General features: G+C 37.1%; 1 protein-coding gene across 1 annotated transcript in view; it reads right to left on the bottom strand.

The window, feature by feature from the left end:
* Nucleotides 1-15,836, bottom strand: part of KCNH5 (potassium voltage-gated channel subfamily H member 5) — a 700,940-nt gene that overhangs the window by 354,576 nt on the left and 330,528 nt on the right. Inside the window, exon 3 of the mRNA XM_079126274.1 lies at nucleotides 486-680. The gene's annotated coding sequence lies outside the window, so the exon portion shown is untranslated. The remainder of the gene's footprint in view (nucleotides 1-485; nucleotides 681-15,836) is intronic.

Genomic DNA, 15,836 nt, shown 5'->3' with positions numbered 1-15,836 from the left:
CTTTATGGCTGAGTAATATTCCATTGTATATATGTACCACAGTTTCTTTATCCATTCATCAATTGAGGGGCATCTAGGTTGGTTCCACAGCCTGGCTATTGTGAATTGAGCAGCTGTGAACATTGATGTGGCTGCATCACTGTAGTATGCTGATTTTAAGTCCTTTAGGTATAGGCTAAGCAAGTATGTCATTCTTTAGGGGACCATATTATTTCTAGACTGGGCAGTGTCTCCAGGCTGTTGTGGGTTTTGTTGCTCTCAGGCCTGGACTCACTTAAACCAACTCAAATAGGCGGGGCCTCTGTCATTCTAAATGAGCATTGTCGTTAACACCTAGCAGTTCACAAACCTAGATCATAAGAGCAAGCTCCCCCCAAAAACCGGATAAGGTCATTTGAACAAAATAAAGCAAGTGGTAGTGATGTAGATACTTCTGAAATGCCATTTGTCCTGCAAATAAATTCAAGGAGTAAGCAAAAGTGAACCTTGGTAGATGAGGGAATCTGGCCTTCAGTGTGCTTCCTGTGTAGCATGGTCATAGACAAGGGCAAGCACGGTGCACGCGGGCCCACTTGAACCACGTGACTGTGGATGCAGAACCCACGGTGGTAAGATGAGTTTGCAAAACCATCAGTGGACATCTGCTGCCCTACGTCTACGCTGGAGTCTTGATGATCCATCTAGGAAAATAAATCATATAGTCATACTTTTTGGATTCATAAAAATAAACAAATATTGGCATGAAGGTCATTGATTAAGGAGGACATTTTCAAACATTGGTCAATACTGAAGACCGGTCCTGGGTGTGTCATGTAGGGTCAAAGTTGCTCTTCCCTGAGACTCTTCATTGGGAGCTATACCACTGAGAAATAAAAAAGCTTATTGTGAAAGCTAAACATAGAAAGAAGTAGGGGCTTTTAACACAGTGAAATTTTGATACAAAAGTTCCACTGAATCCTGATGGAGTGTTCTAAAAACCTGATTATTCAGTAAATGATAGGAACATGTTTCTCTAATGACTGTAATCATTATCTTATTAGGGATAATTAAAATAACTCATGTCTGTATTTTGCATCACATGGTAAAACCTATTTTCACACTCATGACTTTTCTTAAGTCTCCTAAAACCTCTCTCCATGTGTTGAGCATCAAGAGTCCCATTTTACACATGGGGATATGGAAGCAGAAGGAGTTAATTAGCCTGACCAAGACAACACAGCTAGTAAACGTTCCAGCTGACATTTAATGTTTTATGTAGTCTCACAAGTACACTTGAAGAGCATAGACATGACATATATGATAATTTCATTTAAAAATGTCTTGGGATAAGAAATATAAACACAAAAGTGTAACAGAAATACAGAGGTCATCAGCTGGCCATATAAGATCAGTACAGAACAATTATTATCACTCATTAAGGGAAAATAATTATTCTCTGGACACACCAAACAATGTTATGTTATTAAAGATTAGAAAACCCCAAAGATAGTTTATTGTGTAGAAGCATTGTGCATTACACATAAAGCAAGGGAATGTTCTTGCCTTGGTTGCCTGGCTTTTCTTTTTAAAATTCATTGTCTTTGCAGGGCTCAGTTAATTACACTTTGAAGTTCCATAGCTCAGAGAAGCTGATGTTGCAACTAAGCGGATTCCAATAGGTTTTTCATTGTTTCTCATAAAGACATGATTTGCGATTACAATGTTTTCCTTTACACAGTGCTTTCAGATGATCAAATCCTCCCCTCAAGAAAAGAAACAAAATCAGCCAAATTGCCAGCATTTGTCACCTCTGCCACCACTCCAGACAGCTAATTTGCATGTTGCAATGAAAGCTTTTATTAGCTTTTTTTTCTCCAAGAGTCTTATCTTGACTCCGGAATACTTTAATGTGATCTTAAAATAAAGAGACATACCTCAAGTTCTATGATTTTGATAATGCCCAACCTATAAAGTTTGTTTTGTTTTGTTTTGTTTCATGTGTTTTGTTTTTTCCCTACTAGGGATTGAACCCAAGGGCGTTTAACCACTGAGCCACATCTCCAGTCCTTTTTTATATTTCATTTAGAGACAGGGTCTCGCTAAGTTGTTTAGGGCCTTGTTAAGTTGCTGAGATTGACTTTGAATTCACTATCCTCCTACCTCAGCCTCCCGAGTCACTGGGATTACAGGCCTGTGCCACTGTGCCTGGTCTATCCTATAAAGTTTAATGCAATCCTGACACTGTCATTTTAGTCAAACTAGACTGTGAGATAATTTATAAGTATTTTTTCTCGTTTTTTAACAAGTTATGAAATATCTCTTTAGTACTCAGAATGAGCACCTGCTGGAGTTTCTCCTTAGCTAAAGTTTCTCACCCTCCCTTCTTTCTTAATCAATGTAACCAGGAGTCTACAATATTAAGTAGATGCATTCAGAATCAAAAGACCCATGCAAAAATTAAATTCTCCAATAGCCTAAGTAATGCCCGAGCAAAATGGGACACTTCTGAAGGGAGATGGGAAAGCACATGCAGTGCTGGCTTTCTCATCTTTGAACTGAGCTTGGTGATGCCCAGACACCAGGAAGAAGTCAGCAAAACTCAGAAAAGTAAAAGCCAAGAGAAGTCTCTATGAAGGTACAATTTGGAACCTGAGGCAGCAGGAAATGGGAGCAGAACAGACCCAGCCACCATGGACAGAGAACAGGCTGGAAGAAGTTATTTTCCCTCCTGATAGGCTCTGGGAGGTCTAGTAGGGCTCACCTGGGAATAGCCAGCTGCAGGAGGAAGCCAAAACTGCAGGATGGGCCAGTCCCTCCTCCCACCTCCGTCAACCTGGTTATTGCAACCGCGGGATCCATTTGTTAGAAAAGAACAACATGGGGGACAAAGGTGCAAGGAAGTTCCCCAAGAGGAAGGATGCAATGGCATAAGTTCAGGTAGAGAGCAACAAGGATCTGTTAATATCAGATTGAACACAGGCATTTCTCTGCCTTCATGCATGTTCAATGTAAGCAGAGGAATGGTAATAATGAAGATAAGAGCACAAGAAAAACACAATAAAAAAACAAAAAAGATAAAATAATAAAAACAAAAGTTAATCAACAAAATTAAGGTCTAACCATACTAATCAAGAACATGAAAGAGAAAATTACCAACATCAGGATTGAGAAAGGATCATAACTACAGTTCCTACTCACATTCAAAAGAGAAAAAGGGACTATTATAAATAACTTAATGCCAATAAATGTGAGAACTTAAATCAGACAAGGTAATTACTTGAAAGACACAAACCTCCAAAGTTTAGCCAAGAATAATCTCAAAAGCCCAGTATCTATTACCTACTGAATTTCTGCCAATATGGTTCAGATTCTGGTAAGGGCCCTCTTTCTAGCTTGCAAATGGCTGCCTTCCTGCTTTAAAACTTTCCCCATAAAGAAAAATAATCCCCCAGAGGAATTATTGATTAACTATGACAAATATTTAGAAGAAATCATCACAAGCTCTTCCAGAAAAAGAGGAGAAAACACTTTTCTACTCATTCTATGAAGCTAGTCTTACCTAGACACCAAACCAAAGCCAGTGCATAAAAGTAAATCACAGACAATTCCACCTCAAAAATCCACAACAAAATCTTATCCAGTTGAATCCAAAAATATGTGAAAGGGAAATGACATCAAGACCAAATAGATGTCATGATGGCTTAACATGTGAAAATCAGTAACTTCAACTTAATATATTTACATGATTGACTCTTGGTGCAGAAAAATATTTGACAAACTTCAACATCAATTTATGATTAAAAAGCTTTCAGCTTACTAGGAATAGAAGATGATCTCAACCTCAAAAAAAATAAAAAGAATATTTTGAATGTTTGAGAAGGTTCTGAATGTTTGGATGAAATTCTGGTGACATTCTGAATATTTGAATGCTTTTGTCTAAGATTTGGAACAAGTAATGAATATCTTCTCTCATTACTTCTATTCAACATTGCACTAAAGGTCCTAGCAAGTAAAATGTTTTTAACATATAAAAGACATGCAGATTAGAAAAGAAGAATTAAAACTTTTTTAATCACAGAAAACTGATCGTGTATGTAAGAAATCCTAAGGAATCTCAGAAGTGAATTTAGCAAATGTCAGCTCAGGCTACCATAGCAAAGTATCACAGATTGGGTGGCTTAAAATTAATTTTCTCACAGTTCCAGAAGCTGGAAGTTCAAGATCAGCGTGCCAATATGGTCAGGTTCTGGTAAAGGCCATTTTTCTAGCTGCTTTCCTGCTGTGTACTCAAATGGATCTTCCTCAGTTCATGCACATGGAGAGAGCAAGCTTTCTGGTGTCTCTCTCTGAATGGGAAACCAACCCATCATGAGAGCCCCACTCACAGGATTTCACCTAAACTTGCTTACCACCCAAAGAACCCATCTTTAAATATGATCGCATTGGGGCTTAAGGCTTCAATATATGAACAGGGACAGGCATGAGACAGTATGTAGCAGAAAGGTTTCAAGCAATATAGAAAACTCAATGGCATTTCTCTATAATAGCAAAGAACAGTTGGAAGTTATATTTTAAAAAATACTAGTCACAAACAACAATGAAAGAAGTACTTAAAATTTTAACAGATGTGTAAGACATGTACCTTGAAAACTATTTAAAAATACTGAATGAAATTCTAGAGACCGAAGTATATGAGTAGATTATCATTTCATGGATCAAATAGATCAATATTAGTAAGATTTCAGTTTTCACTAAGTTGGTTTATAGATTCAACAAAATGCCAATCTAAAAGCCCAGTATATATATATTTATATGTATTTTTCCCCAGAACTAATAGAGTACCAAAATGAACACATACATATATGATCAGATTGTTTTTGAAAAAATGACAGGGCAATTTGATGGGAAAAGACTATTTTCAACAAATAGTGCTGGAGTAATTAAAGAGCTATATGCAAAACAATGTATGTGTGTGTGAACATTGTCTCATGCCTCATAAGATATAAATAAACTAACTTGAACAGGATCAGAGAACTAAACATAGAGCTACAAAACTTCTAGAAGAAAACAAAGGAGAAAATCTTAGTGACCTTGGGTTAGACAAAGATTCCTTCAAGAGGACCACAGTAGCACAAACTATAAAAGAATGAATCAATAAACTAGAATCCACCAAAATTAAAAACACAAAAACAAAACTCAAAACCACAAACAAAAATCACACCCATTAAGATGACCACTACCAAACACACACATGCACAGAAAAATAATGTGTTGATAAGAATGTCAAGAAATTGGAAACCTGTACATTGTTTATGGTCATGAAAATAATGCAGTTGCTATGGAAAATGGTATGGAGACTCCTCAAAAAATTAAAAATAATTAAAATTTAACCCAGAAGCCCCACTTTTAGATATATATCCAAAATAATTGGGAACAAGGTTTCAAAAAGACATATGTACAGCCATGTTCATAGCAGCAATATTCACAATATCCAAGAAGTGTAAACAACCCAAGCATCTATCAGGGGGTGAACAAACAAACAAAATGTGACACATGCATACAATGGAACATTATTCAGGTTTTTCTTAAGAAGAAATTTCTAGGACATGCTACAACATAGATGAAACTTGACGCTATTGTGCTAAGTGAAATAAGCCAGTCACAAAACAACAGAGTGTATGATTGCATTTGTATAAAGTACCTAGAATAGTAAAATTCATAAAGACAGAATAGTGATGGCCAGGGGCACGGGAAAGGGAGTAAAGAGGAGTCACTGCTTAATGGATGCAGAGTGTCAGTTTTACAAGATGAAAGGAGTTCTAGACACAGATGGTCGTGGTGGTAGTCACATAATAATGTGATTGTATTCAATACCACTAAACTGTGCCCTTAAAATGGTTATGACAGTAAATTTTATGTTATTTTACCATAATTAAAAATGAATAAAAATTTTAAAATAAAACATTTCATCTTCAAAAGAACAAAATGAAATGGCAAACTACAGTCTTGAAAAAATATATGCAAACCTGTATCTGACAAATGACTCGTATCCAATAGACATAAAGAACTCTTACAACTCAATAATCCTCCAAAAACATATAAAATATTTGAGCAGACACTTCTCCAAAGAAGATATATAAATGGCGAATTAAGTACATAAAAAGATGCTCCTAGGCTGGGTACAGCGGCACACACCTATAATCCCAGCAGCTTGGAAGGCTAAGGCAGGAGTTTAAAGCCAGCCTCACCAACTTAGTGAGGCCCTAATTAACTCAGTGAGACTCTGTCTCTAAATAAAATATTTTTAACAAGGGCTGAATATGTGGCTCAGTAGCTAAGTGCCCCTGGGTTCAATCCCCAGTACCAAAAAACATAAAATAAAATAAAAAGATGCTCCAACATCTTTAGTCATCTGGGAAATATAGGCAACAATCACAACGAGATCCAAGTACACACCAAAACTGATTAAATTTTAAGACTGGCCATACCAACTACTGGCAAGGATGTGGAATGAGTGGAATTTACAAGGGAATCTAAGATGGTACTACCTCTTTGAAAAACAGTTTGGCAGTTTCATACAAAGTTAAAGATAATCTTAGGATATACTGACCTGTTTTACTCCTACACATTTACCAATTAGAACTGAAAAGATGTCCACAGAAAGACTTGTTACATAAATATTCAGAATTGTTATGGACAAAATGTGTATGTCACTCCATCCCCACTGTGATGGTATTAGGCTGTAGAGCCTCTACCAGGTGATTAGGCTGTGGGGTGAAGTTCTCATGACTAGGTTTAATGCCCTCTTACAAGAGACCCAGAGTATGCCAGTGTTCTCTCCCCCTCCCGCCTCTCTCTCTCTCTCTCTCTCTCTCTCTCTCTCTCTCTCTCTCTCTACCATGTGAAAATGCAATAGGAACTCAACAAATCTGCAACCCAACAGACTTCCATCCTCCAGAACTATTAGAAATAAAGTTCTGTTTTGACAGGCCACTGAGTGTATGATAATTTTTTATTGCAGCCTGAACTTAAACAATAAAAACACTATTTGTAATAGCTAAAACATGGAAAAAAACAAATATCCATGAACAAGTGATTAAACTTGTATGGTACATCTATACAATGTAAAAAATTTGACAATTGAAAGGAACAAATTAATGATCCATGCCACAACAGATCTTCAAACCATTATGCTGAGTAAAAGTCAGAAAAGATTACATTACAGCATGATTTCATTCATATAAAATGAAATCTATTTTATATCTATTATAACATATATATAACATATATAAATAACTAGAATTATAGAAACTAGACCTGTAGTTGTCTGTGAATGGGATGGATGTGTTACAGTTTAGCTATGAGGTGTCCTCCAAAAGCTCATGTGACAATGCAAGAAAATTTAGAGGTGAAATGATTGTGTTTTGAGAGCCATAACATAACCAGTGCATTAGGACCCTGATAGGGATTAACTAGGTGATGACTATAGGCAGGTAAGGTGGAGGAGGTGGGTCATTGGGGGCATGCCTTTGGGGTGGATATTTTGTCTATGGTGTAGGGAGTTCTCTCTCTCTCTGCTTCCTGGTATGATGTCCCCAATTGCTTTCCTCTGCCACACACTTCCAGCATGATATTCTGCCTTATCTCAGGCCCCAAGGAATGGAGTTGGGTATCTGTGAACTGAGACCTCTGCACCTGTGAGCCCCAAAATAAACTTTTCCTCCTCTAATTGTTCTTGTCAGGTCTTTTGGTCACAGCAGTAAAAAAAAAGGTGACTAAAACGCACAGAGCCAAGGATTATAAAGGAAAGTGAAAACACTCTGGGGAACAATGAAATGCTTACTGTTATTTGATATAGTGAGTTCATGAGTGTCACTTATGTTAAAATTCATCATTCTGTAGTTTAAATATGTGCATACATTACACATTGCTTACACCTCAATATAACTGTATTTAAAAAAAAAAACACTAAATGTGAAAGGGTAAACAATAAAGCTAATAGGAAGGTACGTAAGAGAGATTCTCTCAACTTTGATGCTGGGAAGTCTTTATAAATTGTTACCTTTCCCCAAAAAAGCACATACCAAAAGTTGAAAGAGTCAAAAGTTGATATATCAAAAATGTGAATTTTATTAAACAAAGGCACTACAGGCAAGTTAACATACCTGAGATGATAATTGCAATGTCAAAAACCAACAAGAAGTTTCTATGTGGAATGTAGGAGGAATTCCTTAAAATCAACATGATTAAGGTAAGCAAACACTTCACAGAAGGAAATATTCAAATGACCAACAAGCATATGAACAGGTGCTCAGTATCATTTTAATCAGAGAAATGCCACTGTGGCAAAAATTCTAAAGTCAAATAGTATCAACATGGGCCAAAATGTGTGAGATGGGAGCCCTCTTACATGGTTAATAGGAATGAGAATTAATATATGATCATACTAATGAGAAATTTTATAGTATTTAATGGAATCAAATATCTGTTTTCCCTACAACCTTCTAACATTCTTTTCAGGATTCTCAAAGAAACTCTTTCCCATGACCCTAAGAATATATCCAAAGGTATTTATGATACAGTGCCTCATGAGACTGTTTGTGGAAGCAGGAATTGAAGGCCAAATAAGAGTCATCAAAAAATATTATTTGTTATCAATTTCACTTGTAACCCAAAATTATAGTAATGATAGACTGATTTCATTTACTCAAGGCAAAAAAAGGATTTAGATTGGAAAAGGAGGAGGGAGTGAGAAAGAAAACATTCTGATTACTTTGAAAATAATAAGCATTGTTTTTCTTTTCCTGGGTATGTTGCTAATGAGCTGTGGGTGAGGAATGAGGTCAGGCAGGGAAGACAATTTCAGTTGTTTATGTGTTCTCTAGAAGGCTCTGGATGTTTAAATGTACATACAACCGATTCACGTATAGATTTATACATGCTGAATCTGTAACGCACCTGTTGGCCATCTTCACTGCAGGCCCAGGTCTGGGCATGTCCCTTATTAAAACTCTTGAGTCCACCACCATAAGGACAGGTAAATAAAATGTGTACAATAACATACTGCACAGCAACCAGACTGTGACCTAGATCTATATTTCTTAAGAGAAACCTACTAAGAAATAGAATTTGTAGAATGCTAGCATGAGGAGAAACTATAAATACATACACACAATATATATCCATGGTATATATGAGAAGAACCTGGAGTGGGAACAGAGAATAAAATAGAGATATGAAATAAAACAGGACTAGAGACCACATTGCATAAACAGCCTTGAAGGTGCACTGTGAAGAGAGAAGTAGGTTTCAGCAATACCTGAGGTGTAGACACCAACACAAAAACCAAAAACTAAAGGGAGATGATCTCTGCCATGGAAAAGGACTCTAGGTATGAATCAATAATGAGAGCTCCTGTAGCTAGAGGGAGGCGGAAGGCTTGAGGGGATCCGTAGAGAATCCTGCTGAAAGAACAGTTGACAAGGGAAAGGACCAAAGACTGTGTGGCAGTATCAAGAGGGTTTTAGGGGGTCCAGTTCTACCATGTAGTAGGCCATGGGTCCTCAGTCAAGAAACCTTAACTTACTGTGCTTCCAATTCTCTTCAAAATAGATACTCAAGACACCTCACCTTGAGGGGAAAGAAAAAAAAAAAAATACAAAGGATTTAAGTGGTTCCTGAAACTAAGATCAATATTTTACCTAAGTTCAGCCTTCGTGGCTACAGGAATTTTTATATCTGATTTCTGCTTTCTACCAAATGATGTCCTCAGAACATTTTTCTGGAATCTCAGAGGTAAAAGATAAAGGCAAGCCAGGACCCCCAAGCATTTGTTTAAATATTTTGTGTAATCCATTCAGTTTATTCAGTATTCTTATGGAGTATCTATCTCAACATGATAATAATTAAATGAAATAATGTATTTCAAGAAGGCTTCACAGTGTCTGAGATATCATCAAAGTTGAATAAACAGATTAGAGATCCAAGATGGCAGACTAGAGGGAGGCTGTGTTCCTTGTCACTCTGTAACTCAGGTTTTGGGCAGAGGAAAATCTATTTCTCTGTGAAGCAGTCTTTGCTGCTCATCAATCCTCTGCTGTTTACCCCATTTGTCCACCTCCATCATCCACACTCTGCCAGCATATCAACTACATTTTGAGTGCAGATCACTCACTGACTGCAGCCTATCATTCACCAGTGACCATTTGCCGGCCTCTTGCCTGCCCATCTCTTGTTTTTCACCTACCCATCACCCACCACCAGAGGTCCACCTGCCAATCATCCACTGGTAGCCTTCAGACCACCCACAGATTGCCAATGGATCACCAGCTGCCTGCTGTTGCCTGAAAGTCCACTGTCACAGTACCTGCAGATTTGGTTACACATGGCTGCCGCCATTTGGGGGCGATAGTCAGGACCTGCAAGGCCCCAGACCAGACTGACTGAGCCCCGTCTCCAGGACCTCTCAGCCCAACTGACCCCACTCCATATGGACTCAGTTCCCATGCCCCATGCTGCAGCTCCCCATTTGCCAACAAATTTGAAAGCCAGTGTGGCCATTTGGATTATCCTGAAAGCTGCCATCTTTAGGTGAGGCCAATCCCATCCTGAGATGCCTGCTGGAGACTGGAAGCTCATGGTCAGGTACCTCTCATACATCAGGCTACTAAAGACCAGGAGGTTTGAATACTATATGAATGTCATAATATAGATTTTTTCTCCTTTTTGAAAAAGTTTTAAGTTTTTATTTCTTTATTTTTCTCACTCTCTATTTTCCTTTTGTTTACCTGTTTCCTCAGAGTCTCTTTCTCCCTTTTCTCATGCTAACAACCAACTTCTTTCAATTTCACTTTAATTTCTCCTATGATCTAGTACTTCTATATACTCTTTTCTTATCCTATTAACAGTTACATCTTACACCCACTCCCCATCCTCTTTGTCCACCATTATAAACTGTAGACCTCATTACAAATCTATGTGTTATGCTGTATATAATAATTGAACTCATCCTCTCTGTTTGTTATGACAACATTGTTAATGTCTTCATAGGGATGATTTGGTTTAGGTCTGCATATTATCTATACTGAGTGTTGCTAATATTGATCTCCTTAAAGAAAAGGTTTTGGAAACCTGCAGGGTCACTATAAGCCTATAGGGGGGAAAGTGAAATACCCCAGATCTGCACTGCTAGAGGGGAAGATACATGAACAACATGAAAAAGCAAGGGAAGAAAGTATTTCAAACAAACCAAGATTCTATATTAATAGAATCCAGTGACAGCATGGTAGAAGAAATGTCAGAAAAGGACTTCAAAACATACTTAATTAAAATGATTTGTGAAGCAAAGGATGAGATAAGAGAGCAAATGCAGGCAATGGACAATCACTCCAATAAATAGTTAAAAGAGCAACTGCAGGAAGCAAAAGGTCATCTCAACAAAAAGAGATTCTGAAAAAAAACAAACAAACCAGAAATCCTTGAAATGAAGGAAACAATAAACCAAATAAAAAACTCAATGTAAAACATCACCAACAGGGTAGGTCACTTGGAAGAAAGAACCTCAGACAATGAAAACAAAATATTTAATTTTGAAAATGAAGTTGACCAAAACAGAGAAGATGGTAAGAAATCATGAACAGAACCTCCAAGAACTATGAGATATCATGAAAAGACCAAATTTAAGAATTACTGAGATTGAGGAAGGCACAGAGATACACACCAAAGGAATGAACAACCTATTCAATGAAATAATATCAGAAAATTTTCCAAACCTGAAAAATGAAATGGAAAATCAAATACAAGAGGTTTACAGGACACCAAATGCAAAAAATTACAACAGATCCACACCAAGGTACATTATAATGAAAATGCCTAACATCCAAAATAAAGACAGAATTTTAAAGACTATGAGAGAAAAGCATCAGATTACATTCAGGGGGAAACTAATATGAATATCAGCAGATTTCTCAACCCAGACCCTAAAAACTAGAAGGACCTAGAACAACATATTTCAAGCCTCTGAAAGAAAATGAACACCAACCAAGAATCTTATATCCAGCAAAATTAACCTTCAGGTTTGAAGACAAAATAAAATCCTTCATGACAAACAAAAGTTAAAAGAATTTACAAATAGAAAGCCTGCACTACAGAACATTTTCAGCAAAATATTCCAGGAGGAGGAAATGAAAAACAACAATGTAGGTCAGCAAAGGGAGGAACTAACCTAAAGGAAAGGTCAATCAAATGAGAAATCAAGTCAAGTTAAAAACCAAAAATAAACGAAAATGACTGGGAATACAAATCATATCTCAATAATAATCCTGAATGTTAATAGCCCGAACTCATCAATCAAAGGACATAGACCGGTAGATTGGATTAAAAAGAAAGACTCAACAATATGCTGCCTTCAAGAGACTCATCTCATAGAAAGACATCCAAAGACTAAAGGTGAAAGGATGGGCAAAAAAACCTACCATGCATCCAGATTCAATAAAAAAGTGGGGGTTTCCATTCTTATATCAGATAAAGTGGACTTCAACCAAATTTAGTTAGAGGGGATAAAGAAGGACATTTCATACTGCTTAAGGGAACCATTACGATCGTAAATATCAGGAACACATAACGATCATAAACATCTACACCCCAAACAATGGTGCATACATGTACGTCAAACAAATCTTTCTCAATTCCAGGAACCAAATGGACCATAACATAATAATTCTGGGTGACTTTAACACACCACAGTCAGAATGCATGAGAATAAGCTTTCCCCTCCAGAGTCCTATCAATGGAGTATGTTAGCTAACTTTGGATTTTGCCAATGGAAAGAGAGAAAATGGTCTTTTAATTTACATTTCTTTTTTAATGAGTGAAGTTAACTATCTTGTTTATTAATAGCAAATTTTATTTCCTTTTTCTATGTTTTGAAGGAGTTATGATTTTGTCAATTTACATGTTAGGAAGGATAGCTCTTTGTAATTTGAGCTGTAAAAATCTCCCCCAGGTGTCTTTTTTTTTAAAGTTTGTTTATGATGCTTCTTTCCATAAGAAATTGATTTTTATGTAACAAAAAGTACCAGTGAAATAATTTATGACTTGGGGATTTTGAGTCATAAAAGTGTAAGATAGTTTTTGCTAACTCCAGATTTGTAAAGAAAAAAATTTTTAAGTTTTCCTCTTATTTTAATGGTTGTGTTACTTAAAAAATATCTTTGGTACATATGGAATATATCACAGTATATTCGGTAAGGCAGGGATATTACTTACTTTTCCCTATAACATTTATTGACTACTTCTTTTTACCAGTGATTCGAGATGATGTCCTCTTTATACATTCAATTTCTATATGTATCTGAGTATACTACATCTGGGCATTCTGTTTTGCTAACAGACAAGATACTCAAATTATTTAGGCTTTTAAAAAGGCTTAATGTGTCTTAATGCTGGTCCCACTTCTATGTTTATTTTTTTCACTAAATTTAGCATCAGGTGATATAGCTTAAAAATGTTAAGATTTCACTGAGATTTTGTTAAATTTACAAATTAATTTACACAATAATATGGTCCATTTCTAAAAAGGTTATTTTTTGGCTGCAGTGATATTTTAATTTTTATTATCAATAGAACTCACATTTTTATTGACACACATATTAATATATTTTTGTTACTATTATATATGAAAACTTTTCTTCCATTAAATCTTCCAAAAGATTGTTTGAATATAGGTAAACTGCTGATTTTTGTATGTTGATTTTGTACTTGGTGATCTAATTGAGCTGTCTTACTGTTTGTAGTAGCTGGTAATAAAATATCTTAAATCTAAAAAGCTTTTTTTTTAATTTTTTAAAAAGCTGAATAAACATTGTTGAAATTTTTCATAGTTGCATTAACATGGTTTTTAATTGTATTTTAATAGGCTGGAGAGCACATGCTGGTTGGTGTGCCTTCTGGGCTACCTCCCCTGTTTCTAGGCTCTATTTTGGTTTTTTCCTTTCCCATGCTGTTGGTGTTTATTTTTGTTGCTGTTGACCCTTTTTAGTTATACATGGCAATAGAATATACCATGGCATAATTATGAAAGTGCGGAATACACATTTGTTCTAATTTAGTCCTCAGTGCTTCACCCTCCCCTCCCTTTCTCCTACCCCGTTCCTTTCCCTCTACTCTGTTGATCTTTCTACTGACTTATAGTTTTATTTTTAAATTAGTTCCTTGTGGATGTATGTGACGGTGAGAGTCACTGTGGTATATTCATATATGCTCATTGGAAAGTTAGGTCTGATTCATTCCACTGACTTCCTATCCCATCTCTCCTCCCTTCCTTACATTCCTCTTTGTCTACTCCTCTGATCTTACTTCTATTCTTTTTTTATCCACCCACCCCTTATTTTGGATTAGTTTCAATCAGGAACAGAAAAAGCAGTCATGAAATTCTTTTGGAAAAATAAGAGACCCAGAATAGCCAAAGCAATCCTTGACACACCATATTCTTATAGGAGCTCACTTAAGTGATCACTGTGCTACGTTCTTATAAGATCACTGCTATAATCTGATGTTAGGAAAGCCACAGCCAAGTCCCAACCCCCATTCCTGTGAATGTAGACTTATTTAGAAATGAAGTCTCTAGACCTAACGAAGGTAAGGATCTTAAGATGAGATCGTCCTGGATTAGAATGGATCCTAAATCCTAAATCCAAAAACAGTTGTCCTTAAAAGACACCAAGAAGTAGAAGATTCTCAGAGGCACACAAGAGAGAGCCACCTGGAGATAGAAGCAGAGACAGAAGCCGAGACAGAAGCCATGCATCCACCAGCCAAGAACATCATGGATTTTCCACAGCTACCCAAGCCAGAGCAGGTATGGGGCTCAGAGCCTCTGGAAGGAACCAGCCCTGCAGACACCGTGGTTTTTGACCTGCAGCACTGGAAAAGAATAAGTATCAGTTATTTGGAACCACCAGGTCTGTGCTGATATGTTAAAGCAGCCCCAGGAAAATGATAGAGCAGTGTGCCAAAAATCCCCTATTGTGATAAAAATCCAGGCCACAGGGTGTTCCTGCAGCCTGCAGGGCCTCCTTCTCAGTTGGTCAAGAGAGCACCAGGAAGTGATGACTTGACCAGAGGATCAAGGAAGTTCCTCTGTGCTGCTAAGGGCCCACCTTTATATTCCCTTCCTGTTTTCACACTGTGACCAGATAGCCACCTGAACCTCCAATGTTCAGACTTCAATGTTTACTTCACCTCAGTGCCAGTACAGAGCAGGGAGAGCAGATGATAATGAAGGTAAGAAGGAGAGGATAGGAGAAATGGATGAGCCACCTCCCATGATTTCCCATGATCTCGGCTGAGCGTGTCCCGAACTTTCACTGGAGAAACCCCATCTGCCAATATTAACAGAAACCACTGTATGCTTCATACCTGTCATGTAACAGGCTCAGGGCCCCTTGATTGTCAAATAAAATTCAGTTCAAGACCTTGAGCAAGCATCACTATCCTTAATTCAGAAATGAGGAGTCAAACATTTTTTTTTAATCTTAAAAATTGGCCAAAGTCATACACAGATTCTATCTTTTCAGATCCAGTATTTAAACTCAGGTCAGGAGGGCCCTAAAGATTATTCTCTAAGTATGTTCTTTACCACCGAGTCTGGAATTTCTTTTGGGAATACCTGACAAGCAGGATCCATGGCCAGGTGTAATTCAGATGCATTCTGAGAATAAGAGGTTGCTATCTTGACCATCTCCCCTGAGGTAGGACCAAGCAGGAGAGATCATAAGAATCGCTTCGTCTTTTCTAGCCCCATTCACTCTGTCCTCCCAGTTCTGTCAGAGAATGAACATAACTCCTTTTCTTTGATT

Source organism: Sciurus vulgaris (genome assembly GCF_902686455.1).
Source record: "Sciurus vulgaris genome assembly, chromosome: 2".
Lineage (NCBI taxonomy): Eukaryota > Metazoa > Chordata > Mammalia > Rodentia > Sciuridae > Sciurus > Sciurus vulgaris.
This window is presented reverse-complemented; position numbering and strand designations above follow the sequence as displayed.